Raw genomic sequence first — 16155 nt, forward strand, 5'->3', positions numbered from 1 at the left:
TAGAATTAAAGTACCTGAGAGAATAAATATAAAATTCCAATTAAAAGAGTTTTTAAGTCCTGCTGTACAACCTTGCACTCAGAGCAGGAACTCCTACAGCCCCTATCGCAGTGACCCATCGTTCTGCTCATTGAAGGGCTCCACTGACTGGAAGTCATTCCTTTCCAGGGCAGCCACCCCATTACTGGACAGCTCTTACCAGAGTTTAGATCAAGTTAAAATCCTTTGGCTGTAATTTTCACTCATTCATTCTTTCAAACACTTACCGAGCACCTATGTGTCGCACAATGCACAAGTTCTCCACACCCCTTCTTGTCTTCCTATTCCCTCATCTACAGGGTTGCTGCCATCGTTCTTTATACCCGCTCCCTCAGATCCAACAACCAAACTCCTTTAGAGTGGTTCCTCACGTGATGTCATTTCTCAGCCCATCACTATCCTTGTCTCTCGCCTTTGCTAATGTCTCACCTAAAATGTGGTTCACGGACATCAACACAGTTCATCAAACGTGGTCTAACTAGGTCATATTTTTAGCAGCCACATCACAGAGATGGCTCATGTAAGCTTACAGTCAAATAAACTCCTACCTCTTTTTCATCACAGGTGCATCTGACCTTGTCCTCCACCCCCACGCTTCCTCAGTCCCCGCACATGGTTTATCCTTAGTGTGTTTCATCTTGCTGATTTTAGGACATTATTACAACCTATTCAGATTATTCTGAATCTAGAGTCCGCTATCTTTGCTATTAGTTATCTCTCCTAGGCTTACGTCATCTGAAAATTAAATTCATTTCAATCCAGATATTTACAGAAAGAGGACGTTGTGATTAAAAATGTGCTACCAGTGGGAACTCAAAGTACTTTACAGGTTCTCCAGATAAGCACTACTCTCTGACACATATATTATCAACTTTTAACCATTTTAGGGGGCAACAGCCCCTTTGAAAATCAGAAGAAAGCCATTAAAGGTACATTTGTACACAATTCTGTAATCAATATCAGATGGTTCATGGACCCCCACGAAGCCCATCCGTTATCCTCCTGTTAAGGTGCCTTACCTGACGGATTCTAGGACCTACAGAAAACAGTCCTGGTCACTAGGATTTATTAATATCCATTTCTACAATAACTGATTCTCCTATCCAATGCCCAACTTGATACCCAGAAGGGGCCAATTAACTGGAAATCGACTGACATTAACTCACTAATTCTCACTATCAGACAAGGCATCGAGAAACTAAGAAATCTGACCAAAACCAAACCATGGATTGTAAGAATACTTTAGAAACAAAAGCACAAGTACCTAAGGTAACAAAGATATATGTTGCACCATTGCTTGCGGCAAAAAAAAAAAAAAAAAATCCTGAATGTCCACGTATGGGGAAGTGGTTGAATAAATTATGGCATTTTGAAAATTTTTCATTTTTTGAAAACAAGAGTTAGATCTACATCTAATGACCTGGAGAAATAGCCATGATATATTAAGGAGGAAAAGCAAGCTTCAGAATAATCTATAAAGTATGCCCTTATTTAAACAACAAAAAACTGACAAACCTTATGTCATTAAACATACTTTTATGAAAATAGAAAAAAGTGTGGAAGCATTTACGTCAGGCTCTGAAAGTGGGTGAGGGATTTTTCTTTATTCATCCTTGCATACTTTCACTTGTTACAAGTAAATATTGCTTTTGCAAAGTAAAAGTTTAAATAAAAAAAGAAAAGAAAAACTAAATAGGCTGACAATAGGATCTATCAATAAAGACTCAGATCTCTCACTCCTCACTCCATGCAGGTTTTCTAAATGCCTAATTTCTCCAAAAGTTTCCCACCCATAGTATGTCCTGGATGAAACCTAATTTCCTTTTGGACTTTTCAATGATTCTGAGTTTCTCACTGTTTGGGGTAAACTGATTTTACTTCATAGGCACTCTTCCATTATTCATATTAAAGCTGTGTTTTATAGTTTAAATGTGTTCACAATTCACAAGTGTGACTTTTCCCCCTTCAGGAGACTATGCATCTCAACAGAGCCATAAATAAAAAGTATGGGGGGGGCCGGCCCCGTGGCTTGGTGGTTAAGTGAGCGCGCTCCACTGCTGGCGACCCGGGTTCGGATCCCGGGCTCGCACCGACGCGCTGCTTCTCTGGCCACGCTGAGGCCGCGTCCCACATACAGCAACTAGAAGGATGTGCAGCTGTGACACACAACTATCTACTGGGGCTTTGGGGGGAAAAAATAAATAAATAAAATCTTTAAAAAAAAAAAAAAAAAAGTATGGGGAACCCACATTAGTCCACTACATAGGAGATGGATGCATGCAGTGCAAATACTAACAAATTCTACAGTGAAGGAATATGAGCATAGAGGCCATTCCTTGTTGGTTCAGTAATTCTCAACCTTGGCTGATCATTTAGAATTACCTGGAAGCATTTCAGAAAAGACCAACGCCTGGGTGCCACTCCCAGAGATTCTAACTTAACTGGCCTGGGCATGGGTGCTTGTTTCGTTTTAAAAGCTATCTAGAGGACCGGCCCCGTGGCTTAGCGGTTAAGTGCGCGCGCTCCGCTGCTGGCGGCCCGGGTTCGGATCCCGGGCACGCACCGATGCACCGCTTCTCCGGCCATGCTGAGGCCGTGTCCCACATACAGCAACTAGAAGGATGTGCAACTACGACGTGCAGCTATCTACTGGGGCTTTGGGGGACAAAAGGGAGGAGGATTGGCAATAGATGTTAGCTCAGAGCCGTTCTTCCTCAGCAAAAAAAAAAAAAAAAAAAAGAGGAGGGTTAGCACGGATGTTAGCTCAGGGCTGATCTTCCTCACAAAAAAAAAAGCTATCTAGATTATTCAAATGGGCAGTCAGAGTTAAGAACCACTGCTTTTTACATTTTATCCTTTTCCTTCCCTTCTTCCAATTTTTTACAGAGCTTTTCCTTTATCAGTTATTTTAAGGCTAGTAGATATATTTGGGAAAGCCAAAACGGATCCACTACCCATAATTTATATTGTCCTTATGTTGACTTTGATGTCAGACTTAAAGTGACTTAAATTTATGGCTGTCATAAGAAGGAGCCCTTCACATATCAAGAGTATTTGTAGCTTCACCTTAATGACTTATTATTTCTTCTTAACCTTGGAGACAATGATTCTATAAAACATCTTAGGACCCCAACCATTATGCTGGAACACAAAAGTGTCAACACTGCTCTACTGACTATTTGAAATGTTCCTGGACATTAATCAATTAATGGACTTCCTCATTTTTTGTGCTAATCTTTATAAGTATTTAAAAAATTCAACATCTACTACATTGCAAAGAATGATAAAAAGAAAAACCATTACTTGAAGTATCTCCCCCATTCAAATTCACTATCTGAGAACAGTAATATACCCCTCAGGAAAAATGTCAATGAAATATGAAAGGGGATTTATTAACAAAATGAAATATTTATTACATGTTATATTACATTACAAAAAAGACAACAGGATTCTATACTTTGGACTCATGCTGCAAATTATACAGAAAGATATTTTAAAACAAAGGACAATGTATATTATGTATAATGGCTGGCATTAAGAAATAATTGCCTTTATATATCTACAGGTGTGGATGGTATTAGCATGTATTTTCAAAGAAACCTACAATGATCCATTAGAAAGTTTTGATCCAGGAATTGTACTCCAAAGAATTTATCCTAGTGAAATGAAAACTTAGATCCACACAAAACACCTGTTCACAAATGTTCAGAGCAGCTTTATCGGTAATAGCCAAAACCTGGAACAACCACATGTCCTGCCAATGGACAAATGGTCAAACTGTGGTCCATCCACACCACGGAATGGAACTCAGCAATAAAAAGGAATAAAATTTCCGGGCCAGCCCGGTGTCGTAGCGGTTAAGTGCGCACGCTCTGCTGCGCTGGCCCGGGGTTCGCAGGTTCGGATTCCAGGCACGGACTGACACACCGTTTGTCAAGCCATGCTGTGGCGGCGTCCCATATAAAGTAGAGAAAGATGGGCACGGATGTTAGCCCAGGGACAGTCTTCCTTGGCAAAAAGAGGAGGATTGGCATCGGATGTTAGCTCAGGGCTGATCTCCCTCACAAAAAAAAAAAAAAAAAAAAAGGAACAACCTTTCTACCGGCAACAACTTGAATGGATCTCACACAGTATGCAGAGTAAAAGAAGTTAATCTCAAAAGAAATGGATGCTTCTGCATAACTCCATTTACATAATATTCTCAAAATGACAAAATTATAAAGCTGGAGAACAAATTAGTGGTTATCAAGGGTTGGGGGAGTTTTATGAAGGGGTAGCAAGAGGAAGCTTTGGGTCGATGGGTCAGTTCTGTATCCAGATTGTGGTGGTGGTTACACAAATGTACACATGATCAAACTGCACAGAACTATGTGTGCCACACACACACGGGTGTACGTAACTGGAGAAATCTGAATGAGCTCTGGGGAGTGTACCAGGGTCAATTTTCTGGTATTGATCTTGTACTACAGTTACCTTTGGGGGAAACTGGGGTAAAGAATACATGGGACCTCTCTGTATTTTTGCAATTTCCCATTAATCTGCAATCATTTCAAAAAAGAAAGTTTTTAAAAAGTTTGAGGAAAATGTGAGGGTGGTCACTTATTTAAGATACGTCAACCATTTTTCTTAGTCTAAGTGGAAGTATAAACAAGTAAAGGGGAAAGATGTAATAGATGGCTGGAGAGAAAAAGATAGCTTGAGCAGTTATGGAGCATTTATTCTGTGCCAGGCACTATAGCTTATCTGACTCAACAAACAATCCAATGAGCGGCTGCTAATTAATATCCTCACTTTTCAGATGAGGAAACTGAAAGACAGAAAATAAGAAATTCAATCACAGTCACACAGCTGTCAAGTAGCAAGATGTCAAAGCAAAGACAACTTCAAAGCAAAGAGAATTTGAAGAAAAAACTATGATTATTCTATCAAGAAGGGTTTTTAAAGTAGCTTAAAATAGGCAGAGTGGGTGAAATGCTACAGAGGAAAATCACAGCCCACCAGCTCAATGCTATATCTTCTAAGAACTTAAAATCCACACACACATTGGCCTAAGAGAACTGAATACACCTGACCAGAGACGTATTTGACACTGTGGTTGTTTTTTATTAATCTTTCATCTTTTGCTTAGAAATGAGAAAAAAAGTAACACTGATTTCTCCTCTTTAAAAGGTGTTTGCTGAACGGAAATAAGTAGGTAAAAGTGAGCCAAAATCCAGAAATAATACAGATAGGGCTCTCAAAATGGGAGGAAAATGAAGCTGATTGACTAGAACAAAGCCCATTCACGAAACTAAAAGGAAAGGCTGCAATCCTGCAAATGCAAGGCAGAGAAGTCCAAATGAGGTTAGAATAAAACATGAATATGCATATAATGAACAATATGGGCTGGCAAGGTGAATATTTATTTGCAATAAAATCATTTTAAATAGAATCATGCAGTTAAGATTGGTTTCAGTCTGACTTAGAAAAAGCAAAAGAAAAATTTCTGCCCTTCTTTTTCACTCCATCTCCAAACGCATATTTTAACAGCATGTCAAAAAACAGAGACAATTCTGGGATAAATTCAATGCAAGTAAATGAGTATTTAAAAGTAAGTTTCTTATTCGGGCTGTAAACCCTCTGAGAGAGGACTGTTTTTCTAGAGAAATAGCATCTCCTTTAATTTTAATTTTAAAGATCCAGTGAAACCCCAGGAAAAGACAGTATTTAAAACACTGAAAGTTTCTTATTCGGGCTGTAAACCCTCTGAGAGAGGACTGTTTTTCTAGAGAAATAGCATCTCCTTTAATTTTAATTTTAAAGATCCAGTGAAACCCCAGGAAAAGACAGTATTTAAAACACTGAGAGTATTAATCACCCTTTTAAGTTGTAGACAGTCAAGTAATCCACTTAATGTGCTGCTTGAGGAAAATAGAGTAATTACAATTGGTTCTGCCCTTAGGATCACCTCTGATATCAAAGGTATTCTCTTCTCTTAAATTATCTTCCTAAAAGCAAATGCAGCAATGATATCAACATGTTGGTTTTCTTAGAAGCTTTGTAAACTCCCAATTCAGGAAGTAACATGCAGGAATTTTACTTGACATTCAAAAATCTCTCTGCAGAAGATTTGGAGTGGAACGGCCATACACCAAATTCCCGTCGGTGGCTTCTGTTAATAAGATAAAATCTGAAAAAGAATTCTTGTTGCTATGTCCTTGGAATTTCCTCCTCCTGCGTTGATAAAGACTTAAGAAGGGCCGAAAAACACATACAGTCAGGAGGTTCTGTCATACACTCTATGAATTTCTCTGCCTCTGAAGAAATCACGAGAGGTTGATTTATTTTTTCCGGGTAAGATCCTAATACATGAGATTTATGTATGACAAAAGCCATAACCTAGGCCATTGTGTATGGTGGACAGATACACATTAGAATGTCTCTATAATCCCTGTGGGCTTATACTAAGGAATCTGGTACCACTGGGGGAATTATACCCAGTGTATTTTCAGTAACGCCAGATTCTAACCAATGGTGAATACAAACTTGGAAAGTTTTTATAACTAAATTTCCTTGCATAGAAAGGTCTTCAAGGTGTGATAATGGTATTGTGGTTGTGTTTTGAAAAAAAGTTTTTATTTTTGAGTATATTGAAATATTTACAGATGAAATGATTTAATATCTGGGATACACTTAGAAATAATATGGTGGTGGGCGTGTGGGTGGGAGTTTTAAACAAGACTGGCCACAAATTAACAGATAAAGCTGGGGTGATAGGGACATGGAGATTAATTACACTCCTTTGTCTTCTTTGGTACATGTTTGAAATTTTCCAACTTAAGAAGTTTTGTATATCTTTGCATGGGATATAAAATATACCCATGTACCAAGGAATTCTGAGACTTATGCAGAAATCCAGATTGTTGAATGCTTCTGCTACTTACTGCATAATCCCAGGCAAATCATCTCACCCAACAGTACAGTTTCCTATTTCTAAAATGCAGGGATGGAATATGATTTCCATGGTCTCTTCCAGGTCTCAAGTTTCTGCTCTTTGAGACTGCTGTTTTGTTTTTCTGAACTGAGTTTAAATTCATCTTGTTAATTGTCTACAGTAACTGATTCTATACTGAGAAGGCACAGGTGTCTCAAGACAAGAAATGATTTCCAAGCAGCTCTTTAGGACCACTGGCGCTACCCCTGCCATCAGCTCTGATCACATGAAAAAAAGAAAAAGGGAGGCAGCTACAGTGATAAACACACCACTGTCTTCCCTAGGAAAGGTGAAAATGCTCACTCCTCAGAAACCTGCTGAAGATATGTTTAAGAAAGACTCACATATCACACAAAAGAATGTAAAGATGGGCAGTCCTTTTAATACAGCAATTTTTCCTGAACTATCAAACAATATTTTCATAAATATATATTTTTAGAGACTGCTCATCACATTATTGTTTATAACAGTGAGAAATCTGATACCTAAATTGCCATCAATAAGGCATTAAATATATTATAGTATATTCTTATAATGGACTACCACGCAGCTATGTAAAAAATGAAGATATTAACCCACAATGATGGGGTATAGCAAAGGGACACAGGAACCAACTGAAAGAGCTCCCAACGGTCAGAGCCACAACAATCAGAGCAATAAAGTTGTGCTGGATTATAACCCAAAGTATAAATACCATTAGTCTACACAGATATAAATGAACGATTGAACAAATAAATAAATGGGGAGGACAGATAAATCTCCCGTGCAGAAGAATCCCCAATAACGTATGCAGATACTCTGTCTCTGCCCTCTAGGAGGTGGAACGTAACTTCCCACTCCTTCAGTGTGGGCTGCCTTCCTTCCCAAGAGCACAAGAAGGAAGGGGAGAAAAAAGAGTAACTACGGTAGAGACACCTGACAAACCCTACCTCAGTCAGGATGCCAAGGGCACCACCAAGAGTGACAGGTCATGCAGATAGTATGCACTCTTGACATGATATGATGAAAACGGCATTTTGCCTCCGTGGTCTCCCTCCCCAAAACATATCACCCCAGTCTAACTATGAGAAAACATCAGACAAATCCCAATCGAGAGGCATTCTACAATATCTGACCAGCACTCCTCACAATTGTCAAGTCATAAAAAACAAGGAAAGTCTGAGAAACTGTCTCGGCCAATAAGAACCTACGGAGACATGGCGACTAAATGTAGTGTGGAATCCTGGACGAGGTCCTGGAAAAGAAAAAGACATGAGGCAAATACTAAGGAAATCCAAATAAGGATGGACTTGAGTTGATAATGTATCAATATTGGGTCATTAATTGTGACAAACGTACCAACCTAATGTAAGATATAAAGGGCAGGGGAAACTGGGAACTCTCTCTACTATCTCTGCAATTTCTCCATAAACCCAACACCGTTCCAAAGTAAAAAGGTTATTTCTAAAAAATGAAAAGGAAAATTTAAAATGAAGATAGAAACTTTTAATGATGTGGAGTGATGGCCAATACATAATACATGAGTAAGAAGAGTTACTAGACAACAGGCATGTTGTGAACCTATCTTTGTTTTAAAAGTATACATATATGTATTTACACCAAAAAGTCTGGAGACTATACATCAAAATGTTAACCTCTGTATGGTAGAATTACTAGTGATTTTTACCACCCCCTTTATACTTTTCTGTGTATTATCTGGTTTTGTTTTTCCACCAAGCACTGATTACTTTTAACACTGAGCCCCATTACTTCTATAATCAGGAACAAAGTTATTTTATTTTGGAAAAAACCAGGTGTACAGCATAGGATTAACAGAGTATTCCTTAGCTCAAAATAATATGCATTTATAAAACAGCTAAATTTTACTTTTTCAAGGGAAAATATTTTAAAAGGCAGTTTAGAAAAGTGATCAGACCTAGCTAAAATCCTGGTTTCACTATTTACTGTCCGTGTGATCTCAGGCAGTTCAATAACCTCCCTCAATTTCCTCATTTTTATAGTGGGAACAATGTAATACAACAACCTATTGATCTGCAGAACTGCTCTAGCGTTTATTTACTTATTTATCAACATAAACACATTGTATACTACATATGAATATATATTATATAAAATATATTCCATAACATCAAATTTTATTAGAAAATTACATAAGCAATAGCATAGAGTTCAACGTTTGTCAAGAGCCTGGCCCTACCGAGGCCCCATAATGATAACTGTTATTGTTATCAGTAACAACAATAAACAAAAATCCAAGAAAAAATAAAACACTATCAGAAAAAAATTTAGTTTCTCAAAGAATATAACGGAGCAGCGAAAGACAAAACCCAGTACCTCAGCTCATTCTACCTCACCTGCACCAACTCCCCAAACATCTCTGCTGTTTTTGTTTTTTTTTTTGAGGAGGAGGACCAGCCCTGAGCTAACATCCATGCCCAATCCTCCTTTTTTTTTTTTTGCTGAGGAAGACTAGCCCTGGACTAACATCCGTGCCCATCTTCCTCTACTTTATATGGGACGCCGCCACAGCATGGCTTACCAAGCAGTGCAACGGTGCGTGCCCGGGATCCGAACCCGCGAACCCCAGGCTGCCACAGCGGAGCACAAGCACTTAACCGCTTGTGCCACCGAGCTGGCCTCCCACTAACTGGATTTTATTACAGTAGTTAAAACACGCAGTTAACATGCCCACAGGACTACTGGGAACCTTCCAGACAACACGAGTGGAAGCCCTTTTCTAATCATAACCAGCTTAAATTAAGCTTTGGAATATTAATACACTGAATCTCCCTCTCTACGGAAATACAGTTTCCCTATATGTGAACGTAATGTCAATATTAATTAACACCAGCCATTGAATACAAACTAAACTTATTTAAATCTCTTGATTGTAAATAATGAACTTTAATAAAGAGGCTTTAGACAAGACATATTTTGATCTTTATCAAAATTCTGGGCTGGTAATTCTATCTCAAAACTGATTTTTTTTAATTACCCCAAATACAACCCTTATAATACACAAAATCATAACATAATAGACAAGTCTAATCATGCCATGAATTAGTGGACTTTTATAACAAGGCTGAACAATCCAGTGAAAGTTTGTTTCAAGTGAAAAGTTTACCTGACCTGATTTATCATATGGTCTAGGACTAGACCTATATTTTTAAAACTGCTAATTTAGGAAGAAATTAATCAACCATAAACAAAATAATATTAAATCACTGTGCCAACTTTTTCTATTACATTAGAAAATGCAGACTGTTCAGCCAGGTTCTGTTAAAGGAAGTTAATTTAAACCTTTTAAAATAACAAAAACATAGATATAATCCAGGAACTATATTCAGGTTAGTATACACAACCCAGTGTTGAGATTACAACTATACAAAGACTGATTTTAAACCATACTCCAAAGCTTCGGTATCCAATAAGTCTTACTCCAACTCTCCTGAAAGCAGCCATTACGGAGACCTATTCCAATGATGTTGTCATTCTTGCTGAACACTTGAGAAGCTTATGGCACATTTTTGTAAAATATGCTTAATTGTAGTATATTTTAAATGCTCTGAGAATGGATTTGATTTATGGGAAGAGACAATTTTCATCGATGACTACATCTGGCAAACAGATCAAGCTAAATAAACTTCTTTTGGTTAAAAAAGAAGGGACTGACTATAAGGTTTTTAATAAGGCTAGATTTCTTAAAAATTATAAAAGCAAATTTAAAACAGGAATTCCAAGCATTTTGAGCAGCAACATTATCTATATAATAAGAGTATTATTTCTAAACCATGTTCTCTACTAGTTGTTTAGTTCTCCAAATTCTAAACAATAATTAAGGGACCTCACATATATTATCTCATTTAATACATATAACATTACTAGGTAATTATCACCATTCAAGGTGAAGATAGCGAGTCTGAGTGCTTTAAGTAACTTGCCCAATACACACAGCAAAGACAGACCAGCAACTACTTCATAGTCAGAACTGCACACACATCAGTTATATACATATTATATCTGATGTTTTTAGGTTTCTGACCTATACTTTCTGACTCTCCCAGTTAGTCTGTTGCTATAATAGCTGCTACCTATGTATATTTTATCATTTGCCACACTGTATTGCAATCATTCACTTATCAATATTCCATACTCAGTTATGAGCTTCTAGAGAATGGACCAGACCTTGTTCATCTCTGTAATCCCAGAATAGTCTTGTACATAGCACATCTATATAAATTTCTCATTAGTAGCTTAACTGTGCTTCTGATGTTATTTCTACTAGTTGTTCATGGGTGGTGAATATTACAGTACCATAACTGGACCATTAGCCATTTCTTTAGCTTCAAGACACCCAACCACCACCATCACAATTAGGGAAGGCTCAGGCAGAAAGAACAGTCAATAAGATCAACCTCAATTTGTAGGGTTAGCCTTAAAATCTTATTTAAACACTACATTGTGTGACATATAGGGTTTTTCTTTTTTTAAGTTTAATAAAGCTACATCTGCACTCACATTAGTTCTACCTCCAGTAGTTCACATACATCATGGAAAACTAAATTACAGGGTCACAATACATTCACAGTATATACACGTATAAAAGAAAAATATAAGACAATGTAAATCATCAACAGTATAAAATAAAATTTTGCCAAAAAGCTACCTTTTCGTTACAACACTACAGAGTCCAGAGGGGCAAGACCATACAAGTCACACGTCGCATAATGACATTTCAGTCAACGACGGACCGAATATATGACAGTGGTCCCATAAGATTAGTACCCTGTGGCCTAGATGTGCAGCAGGCTATGCCATCTAGGTATGCGTAAGTACACTCTATGATGTTTGCACAATAATGAAACTGCCTAATGACACATTTCTCAGAACGTATTCCCGTCGCTAAGCAAGAAGTGACTGTATGTGCTCTCCCACACAAGAAACTAACAGGGTCGGCTGTAAACGGCATGTTGAGAATGTTGCAGTGTAATTACAAAATCACAGATTAATATTTAAGGAGACATCAAGTCTCTCAAAATAAAATGAATATTTACAAGATTAAGTTTCTGTTTTGTTAAACATTAAATAAAAGTCTTGGAACTTAAAGGGAAATGTAAAAATACAGGTGACTTAGTACTAAAACTAGTTAACAGAATTACTGATACTTTTCATTCTTTTAGGAGACCTTTTACCTAAAAAATGTTAAAGCCTGTGGTTTGTGGGACCAGCCCTGTGGCTTAGCAGTTGAGTGCATGCACTCCGCTGCTGGCGGCCCGGGTTCGGATCCCGGGCGCACACCGACGCACCACTTGTCCAGCCATGCTGAGGCAGCGTCCAACATACAGCAACTAGAAGGATGTGCAACTATGACATACAACTATCTACTGGGGCTTTGGGGAGAAAAAGGGGAAAAGAGGAGGACTGGCAATAGATGTTAGCTCAGGGCTGGTCTTCCTCAGCAAAAAGAGGAGGATTGGCATGCATGTTAGCTCAGGGCTGATCTTCCTCACCAAAAAAAATTAAAAAAAGCATGTAGTCTGTGGTTTCAGTTTTCTTTCTAGTTCTAGAAATTGACTATAAGGGGCCGGCCCCGTGGCTTAGCGGTTAAGTGCACGCGCTCTGATGCTGGCGGCCTGGGTTCGGATCCCAGGCGCGCACGGACGCACCACTTCTCCAGCCATGCTGAGGCCGAGTTCCACATACAGCAACTAGAAGGGTGTGCAACTATGACGTACAACTATCTACTGGGGCTTTGGGGGGATAAATAAATAAATAAACTTTAAAAAAAAGAAATTGACTATAAGTCCTTTTCTAGTATTTTCCTTTCTCTTCCACCCACCCTCATCCTCAAGGCTGCTTCGGATGTCTTTAATCTTTCAAGATAAGGGAGTGAATTCAAATGTCATGAACTCTTGAGTAAGAGTTAAAATGACAGCATCATATGTCTATCCTCTCTTTAAAGTAATATTAGTCTTCTAGAATACCGATCTAATTCTTAGAAGCAAAAAACACAGGAAGCTCGACGTTCCAAGAGAAGTTAATAATAATTGATTCCTCCTGGCTACCCAGGAAATACACAGCAAGGATCTGTGTTCTATGCAAATACTGACAACAAATCCATCTAGTAATACCTACCACCCAGGGACAAGGAAAATAGAAACAGAGCCCACGGAGCAAACGCACAATGACTAAAAAGTACAGGAAGAAAAAAACCCAAATTTAGAGATGAGACAGGATGAGAGCTGGATGAAACATGAGCGATCAGTAACTGCTCAGACAGAAGCAAAGCGAGGTGGTGGAAGAGAAGAGATCGCCAGTGCCGGAGACAATAGTGGAACGCAGTGGACAAGAAGTGGAGTGGACACAAGGGAGGGCTGAAACAGGCAGGAGCTATGACAGCAGCTGAATTCCAAGAGAGAACAACTAAAGATGAGGTGGCGGACTAGGAAGAGGCATGCCCCAGGAAACAGAGGACAAAGAGAACAAAAACCATCTTCAATGGGAGGCTGAATCACAGAAACGGCAGGAAGTAGGCCAAACACAAAGACACCAAACAAGAAATTCTGGACAGATAAGAAAAAAATGTAAAAGTGAGACCAGGTGATTAGGAGATAGGGCAGAGAGGGAAAAAAGAGGACATAAAACAGGCCTACCAGAGAAGGAAATAATTTTTTAAAAAATGGGTTCTGGAATTTCACTTTATTAGATTAAATTAAAATTTTAAATCTGTTCTTTTGCTTATATTTGTCTCTGTTGCACAAAACTCAATTCATAAGAACAAAAGTTTCCTCAATTTACAGAGGAAAAAATTATGAGGTCCACTGAGTCACAAAAAGAGCTGAAAATACTAAAATTTACTTATGTTAATTATCTTAGCTCTAACCCACAAACTAATTTTCATACTGACAATGTGTGCATACATATTAATGACCTTAATGACCAACTGCTTCATTTGTTAATTACAAAAGCTTTCTCTCTCTGTCATCTTCTCTCTCTCTGTACTTATCAGCATTTGGAGAAATCTCTGCTTCTTATTGCCTCCCCCAAAAAGGAATGGGCAGTGTAAGAAGGTAACACTGAAATCAATATTGCTAAAAAGAAGTGTGATGAAGGGTTAAAATCAAAATGGTTAAAAGATGTTGTAAATTTTCTATAAACTTCTACAACCCATGTTTTTCTGGTTTCCTAGCCAAGTGAAAACAGAACACAGACATCATCCTTCATTTCCATCTAGAACCAGTAGAGGAAAACAAAACACTGAACAAGAACATACAAATAGTAAAGAGCAACTCTGGAAGAGAACAGAAATGATTCTCTTCTTGATCGAGGGTAGAAGAGCAGCCATACCAAAGGTCTATTTATGAAGACATAATTCTATCTTTAAACTGAAAAAATATGGTCATCAGATCTTCAGTCCAAAAAACTGTGCAAGAAAAAAGTAAGCACTTACAGAGGCTAAGAGTAGATAAAGGAAGATGGATCTCAAGTCGCAGAGACAGCGGACAAGCAGCAGCACATCACTATGAAGGAGCAATGCATCAACATCCCAAATCGTCAGTAACTATTCAGTTTCTGGGGGCTGACATCCCAACGAACTGTTCCTATTTTTCCTACTATAGCTACTATTTCCCTATCCACAGAGAATAAAACCCTGATCATAAGTAGATTACCAGCTATTGCAGTAGAGGAAAATAACTCAAATATTATACACAAAAGCAGACGCGTTAACAAAGATAATGTAAGAAACATGTAAGGAAATACGCTCGAGTCTTGCTCTCGTATTTTCAGAACCATCTTCTTTCAGCTGCTCAAAAATCCTAAATGGCATTGGGTTGCTTCTTGAAATGTGCCTTTTCTTCAGCTTTTTACCATCCTTCCATGAATATCTTAATGAGTCACTTTGCCATATAGTCCATTCACAGGAATCTGCCCCATTATTTACTTCTGGAAATGGCTGCTGCTCCACAGGCTTTAGGCGACTTCTTGAAGGAACGAACCTGGTTCTTTGGTTTCTATTGAGGACATGCTGAAACTAGGATTCTTCTCTCATACTCAAAGGTGACATGGAAGCCAAATTGTGCTGTTTCCAAGGTAGGATGCCTTGAAAAAAAAAGTTAAAAATCAACCAGATTTTAAAAACACAAAACTCTAACAAAGCAGTGCAAATTCTCACACAGTATTACATTTTAGCTAAGACTGAAAAATAAATAATTCAAATAATTTTAATCTTTCACTTCAGCTTTAAATATATTTTCAAAAAAAATTTAAAAGGTCATCACAGGGTATACAATAAAAATGCTGCAAATAATTGACAATTCCTAAAATTAACAAAAAACATCAGTTAAAATTGTAAAGAAATTCTGGTGATTGATGTTTTGATCTTTACTGTGGCCAGGATAGAAGACAGGCTTTGAGAAAACACTATTTCTCTGCATTCATATCTTACTTGGAAATGGTATAAACAAGCACGGTTTATATTTAGCTGTAAAATGAGCTAGTGAATTGATGACCCGGAAAATTTCTTCCAGCCATAAAATTCTGAAACTACATATTATCTGGTGATTAAAATCTTCTTGGCATCACTAAACCAGCTGCAGGCAAGTCATTTGACTTTGCCCCAATTTTCTTATCTATAAAATACTGGGCTGGTTCTTCTCACAGGGGGAGGTGGGCACTAGGATCACTTGAGGCTGGTTTAAAATGCAGATGTCCATGGGGCCGGCCCCGTGGCTTAGCGGTTAAGTGCGCGCGCTCTGCTGCTGGAGGCCCGGGTTTGGATCCCGGGCGCGCACCGAAGCACAGCTTCTCCCACCATGCTGAGGCCACGTCCCACATACAGCAACTAGAAGGATGTGCAACTATGACATACAACTATCTACTGGGGCTTTGGGGGAAAAATAAATAAATAAAAAATTATAAAATGCAGATGTCCAGGCCCAGCTCCAGCTCTAAAAAATCTGAATCTCTGGGGTTAGGCTAAGACATCTGTTACTTTTATAATAAACTCTGGGTCATTCTGATGTACACTCCTACTTAAAGAACCACCACAGTGGATCATGTTCAGGATCCAGCTCAACAACCCTGAAATTCATCCAATGGAGCAGCAGAGATTTCATTAAATTATCCCAGCTTGATAGGTTTAA

The 16155-nt window shown here is 38.3% G+C and overlaps 1 protein-coding gene across 2 annotated transcripts in view; it reads right to left on the reverse strand.

The window, feature by feature from the left end:
- The window catches only part of SLC20A2 (solute carrier family 20 member 2), a 107284-nt gene that overhangs the window by 86178 nt on the left and 4951 nt on the right, over positions 1-16155 (reverse strand). The window contains exon 2 of one of the 2 annotated variants that reach the window (XM_087418586.1): positions 14955-15112. The exons of the other annotated variant lie outside the window; for it this stretch is intronic. The gene's annotated coding sequence lies outside the window, so the exon portion shown is untranslated. The remainder of the gene's footprint in view (positions 1-14954; positions 15113-16155) is intronic. 2 annotated transcript variants of the gene reach the window in all.

This window comes from Ceratotherium simum, chromosome 28, assembly GCF_057802395.1.
Source record: "Ceratotherium simum simum isolate JZ-2026a chromosome 28, ASM5780239v1, whole genome shotgun sequence".
In the NCBI taxonomy this organism is placed as follows: Eukaryota; Metazoa; Chordata; class Mammalia; order Perissodactyla; family Rhinocerotidae; genus Ceratotherium; species Ceratotherium simum.